This window comes from Adiantum capillus-veneris, chromosome 14 (genome assembly GCF_014529385.1).
Source record: "Adiantum capillus-veneris isolate H3 chromosome 14, ASM1452938v2, whole genome shotgun sequence".
Taxonomy (NCBI): Eukaryota; Viridiplantae; Streptophyta; class Polypodiopsida; order Polypodiales; family Pteridaceae; genus Adiantum; species Adiantum capillus-veneris.
Window position 1 is genome coordinate 115,470,281 of NC_140944.1, and position 6,182 is coordinate 115,476,462.

A 6,182-nucleotide genomic window follows, 5' to 3' on the forward strand; every position below is an offset into this window, starting at 1 on the left:
TGAACTGGAAAGAGATGGTCATTGACACCAGAGCATGATCTACTGCTACCCCGACCGGTCTGGGCCCAACTGTGAGATCTTGGATAGTCCACCGTGCTGGCTCCATGTCTGTGTGGGAAGCATGTAAAACCTCCCGCAGCAAGGAATCTGTGTAGGCCGTTCAAGATGGCCAATCCATGTGCAGTGCCCATGTCTATCACGTGTCGCCCATACTCAGTATATTCCACATTGTGTGATAGTCTGGAAAGGCCCGTCTCTACAACATCTAGCTCTCTTAGCATCTCCTTTGAAGTATCATAAAACACTGCTTGGTGATGGGCAATCCTAGCATTGAAGTCCCCTAGGATGATAATGTTGCCATCCCTAGAGAACTCCCATATGTCATCATCCAAAATAGAGAAAGGGATTGTCCTCTGGGTGCTGCATAAACTGATGTACTCGGGGGAAAGTAGCAAATAGCTAGATAGAGGTATCTGCCTGTCTCTGCTTTCAGTCTCACCCACATGTACCTAGCCTGCTCGTCCTGCGGGCTATGTGTATCAGTGGCTGCAGATCCCCTCTAAATAACACTGCCACTCCATTCCCTCCAAGCCTCGCCCTCTGTGCTCTGAGCGTGTCTCTTGTCTGTAGGCTGTCTCCCACTTGTATCCACTGATGTGAGGCATGGATTACCCAGGGGCCTGGTGTGTCTCAGAGTAAAAGATGATGTCTCTTCCAGTAAAGCTATCCTCAAAAGCTCCCACATCAAGACGCATAGATCCATTGCAGTTCCAGGCAGCTATTTTGAGATTGGTCCCATAAGTCTCGCACCGTCATGTGGAGCTTTGCTCTAGTATTACCACTTTTCCGTCTCGGTAAAATCCGATCTTGCCTTTTCCCCTTGCCGCTCTGATCTCCGGCATTACTTCTTGCATATGAGCGATTTGCGAGAGGGTGAGATCATCGCCGAGAAAGATGCCAGTCTCTTTAAGAGTTGGTCTTTTCTTCAAGAAGGACTTCTTCGCTTCCATGGAGGGAAAACGGAGGATGGGTGCTCTTTCTTTTGAGGTTTCTCCACTGCTTCCATTTTTCTTTACGTTGCCCACTCTCCATGCCCTTGTGTGCGTCGGCTCATGAATCCCCATCAAGGCTGTGAGTTCTTTTACTTCTTCGTCCACATTGCCTCCTAGTGCTGCTTCTCTCTCTCTCTCTCTCTCTCTCTCTCTCTCTCTCTCTCTCTATCGTGTATGTCTATCGCGATGTCTCTCTCTCTCTCTCTCTCTCTCTCTCTCTCTCTCTCTCTCTCTCTCTCTCTCTCTCTCTCTCTCTATCGCGCTGTTAATTTTCTTAACGCACTAATCTTTTAACCTTCCATTTTTGAAGTCTTTTAAGTCTATCGTCTAAGTCTATCTTTTGTTAAAATTAAGTCTATCGTACTGCCTCTCTCTCTCTCTCTCTCTCTCTCTCTCCCCTACCCCGCGCGTTGTCCCCCCCGCCACCCACGCCCCCCCCCCCCCCCCCCCCCCCCCCCCCCCCCCCCCCCCCCCCCCCCCCCCCCCCCCCCCCCCCCCCCCTCTCTCCCGCCACCCCCCTTGCGAACAAGAAACACACTGGAAGAGGGCGAACTGCAACCCTCAGTAATCAAAGAAATTAACACGATCAAGGAGCAAGTACGGGCCATGAAAGTGGGAGAAGAGCAGCACAAAGAAATGACGACTACTTGGGTGGATGTTCTTACCAAAACTCAACAGAAGGCGGACGAAGCCGAGAAATGGATTAAGGTGGCCAAGAAAGGGAAAGGCAAGGAGATAACGCCCACGTCCACACCCAACAACATCATTAATCAGACACTAGAGGAGGAGCAGAGAGAGAGAGAGAGAGAGAGAGAGAGAGAGAGAGAGAGAGAGAGAGAGAGAGAGAGAGAGAGAGAGAGAGAGAGAGAGTCTCGGCACGGGACAATGGAGTTTCATCTGGTCTGGCCTTTAAGATTGGCGCCCTTTGCTTCACAAAGGTACAACTCCTCGAGGATTCAGCTCTTTCCGAGACTCTGCTTCAAGATGCTCTCAAAAGACTGTCCCTCTGGGCACTTATAAATAGTACAAGGGATGCCCAAAAGCAGATCCCCCAAAAGCTCTTATCCAAAAGCACTCGACTTCAAAAGCATATGACCCGAAAAGCCTTGCGCAAAACTGCCAAAATCAGCAGCGTAATTTTTGAAAATCCATACAATTGTGCCATGTAAGCACAAATCACGAAAATCGGCCTCAGCCCAATATTGCGCTTTGCCTTTTAAGGGTTTTAGGCCCCTCGACTGGCACTCCAAAAGTTGGTTGGGTTAGGTTTTTATTTGAAAATTCTAACCCCTTTTGTTTAGCCCCCGCGGCCACAACTTTTGGGTTTTGTTCTTAACCTCTCTGCCAGTTCCTTTCAGTTGGGCATGCCACGTCACCACTTGTGACACTTAAAGAAGTGCAATAGAGCATTGGAGGCATGGCTTACATTGGAGAGGAGCTTTAGAGTCAAGGCAAAGTTTATTAAAGATTGCATTGAAGATGCAATTGTATGGATTGATGATGGAAGGAGAACTTGTCTGCCCTTGTCAACATGATGAAGTGTATTTGTCCAATGGAGGAAGAAGACCACATGGCCATCTTGCTCAAAGTTATCCTTGATGCAGATTATAGCAAGATTGTGACAGTCCTCAAAGAAAAGAATTCCATACCAAGCATTGAGGACATCAACAATTCATTGCAAGATTATGAAAAGAAGATTAAGGGTCCAAATAGGGATATTGTTGGGGCTTTAGCTACACTACAAAATCCAATTCTCAAAAGAAGAAGCAACCATTTTTGAAGAAAAATTCGTCTCTCCAAGTATTGCTTCAAAATCAACAAGTGCTACATTTTTTGTGAGACTTGTCATTTGGCTATATATTGCTTCCACAAAGATAAACCATCGCAAAGAAATTCAAATCATAATCAATTTGAAAATGAAGGTGAAGGAAAAGACATGTTGTACCTCAAGCTAGTGAAGATGAATACTCTAAAGTAGCACACCATTGCTACTTACTGATGATGACATACTTCGATGAACATACTTCGTGATGATGACATACTTCGATGAACATACTTCGTGATGATGACATACTTCGTGTGCTACTTTAGGCAAAGGAAAAGACATGTTGTACCTCAAGCTAGTGAAGATGAATACTCTAAAGTAGCACACCATTGCTACTTTAGTGACGATGACATACTTCGCGTGCTACTTTAGTGATGACATACTTTGATGAACACTCTGTAATTGCCTACTCCTTGTCAAGGTATACATTCCTTAAGGGAGACAAAAACACATACTCCTATTTGCAAAGACAATTTACTTCAAGGTGATGCATTACCAAAAGTTATGAATGTCAATTCTCCTTGGGAAGGCCCACAATATTTTGTACTTGTGTACCAACGTTGACTCCCGAGGGGAGAGTTGATGGGGTGTGAGCCATCTCTCTCACTCGAACTCTACTAGGGACAAGCCACCCTCTGTTCATATGTGAAAACCTTTTGCCATGTTTTCACAACTTGTGGAGATCCCTAAAATTATCTCCCTTTAACTCATGAGTCCTACCCTCTACTATCTAGTGACACCACCTTTGATCTATGCACACATCCCTCTCTTTGTCTTTTATATTGGGCCATGATTTATCTATATTTCATGATGGGAATACAAATCTATAGCTTTAATTGTGTTTGAGTGCTGATTAGTATCTCAAGGACATGAATGGCACTATGGCCTATCTACAATAGATGTCAAAAACTGAAATTGTGTGAGCATTTAATGGAAACAAATATGGAGCGAAGGGGCAACTTTGTCGACTGATCGTGATTAGATCGTGAATGAGAAAAATGGTTATATCAAAGTCCTCAAAAGTATTATTGTTCTATGGAAAACCCTTCAACATGTTTCCCTTAAGGAAACCCCTATTTGCAGTGTCATATTTTTTTTTAAAGAGAACATCTTCACTACTAAGTTTCACATAGGATAGAAACTAAACTTTTACAATTACATAAGATTTTCATTCAAGTGGTCACTTTTTTTTCAAAACGGATTACCAGAAGCTCTCCTATAAATGTAACCCAATAGCTTTTTTGTACTGAACCCCTTTTGATAACTCACATGGTAAATAATTTTGGGTGGATCCTTGAGAATCGATGCAACCACAAACAGATTTAGAAATTTTCCCATGTAGGAAAACAAAGTCTTTTTCAGTGTTTTCCATACAATGCATAACATCAAGAGCTTTTGCTCGAGAGGCACCACATACCGAGCTAGGTACAATTGGGGGCAGGGGACCACCGGGCCGGCGGTCCCCTACCCCCAATCATACCTAGCTAGGTATGCGGTGCCTCCCTCACAAAAGCTCATGATGTTCAGGTAAGTCACAATGTGGGAATTATTGTGAGAATTTGTCCAAAACTTCTTCGAACCTAGCACATGGTTGATGCCTCTCTCTCCCTCTCTCTCTCTCTCTCTCTCTCTCTCTCCAATGGAGTCTCTCTAGGTCAATCAATCTATGATAATTGAGTTACTAATTTTGATTCTTGTTAGCCTCTTTTCTGTGGAATGTGGCATGAGCATGAACTATGTGCATTATGACCAATGTTCTTTATCAATTAACTCCATGTTTGTGAATGTTATATGACACACTCTTCCCCTTCCACAAGCCTTACAAAACCTTTCCGCTTTCGGTTATAGACATCAATGTCATCGGGTTGTGTCGATGCCCATAGTTGATTTTAACTCATGCGTACTATTACTTGTGTTCGAAAGCATTTTCTTGGCATTTCCACCACATGAAGGATTAACAATAGAGCCATCTGTTATGAACAAGAACTTGAATTGCATTAACTTAGAGAAAATGTATGTGCATAGGCTTCTTATATGGGCTTTGCAAGAAGACTCCTTTACATGTCCAAGCTGTGAGTGACTCTTCACAAAGTGACCTTACACCTTGCCCTTTTATAAATCTAGGGCTATCACACATCTAGTCATGACAGTCACATGGGTTGTGCCTACTATGCATCGTCCATGGCTATGATTGGACTTGAAAGGAGGTAGACTAGGCATGAGACAAAAGCCCATCCGCAACAATCCTTCCATGATACAAGATTTTGATAGAGTTTTTCTACATAAAGTGACATGATGAAGATAATTTGACAATCCCACATAATAGCACATTGTGTGGAATCTTATACAAGGCAATCCCACATAGTAGGGCATATTCCTTACCGTCAAACAAGGGTTCAAAAAATATGAACCAACCCAAACACTATCCTATCCATGACTCCATAAAGAGGTAGATGGTAATTAGACAAATTTGGTGCATTTTATATGATATTTGTTTTGTTTTATCTTCCTCTTCATCCTTTGGTTTTGTTTGCCTTTGTCTTCAACACATCTTTGCTTGGTGGAGCTCCCTTAGTTGAACTTTTTCCTAATCGATCCAAGCTTATGGCCTATATAAAGAGGCCACATTGCAAATCATCCAAGTTTCTCTACATCAATGCAATGCTCTAAACTTGTGAGCACAGAGTAGTCTCAAGATCCAAGCTAATCTACCTTGGAACCTAATTCATGTGAGCTACACCTCTCACGCATTTTCACTCACTCATGCACATGGCTGTGATGCATGCTTCATCTTGGAGATTAGATCCAAGTCTTGGTCATCTTTAGTGTTCTTCTTGGTCTTCATTGACATGCATACTCATAATTAGGTGAAGCATCTCTTTATGAATAACAAAAGAACAAATTTGAAACATTATCTCCTCGTGTTCATTTGACTATTCTTTAAAATGGAACATTGCTTGCTAACAGAGACGTTGAAGTGTGGCAATGGGAAACATGCTTAATAATGGTGAAACATAAACCACTATGTGCCTTTTCTCTTTGATGTAGCGTTCGATCAACCATATGAAAGCCCTCTATGGACCTTTTTTTTTGGGGGGGGGGGGGGGGGGGGAGTGGTTCTTTGATGTGGTATTTTTCCACTTTTGTTGCATTGAAGGAGAACTTGTGGGAAAGAGATCACTCATACATGTGCCCTATCAATTCTAATTAGGCAGAGTTGGCATTTCAGGAGTTTGGGTGAGTCCCTTTGACCAAATTATCTTGGAAGGCCTTGCACTTTACCCTCACATACCTCCAAGCATAAG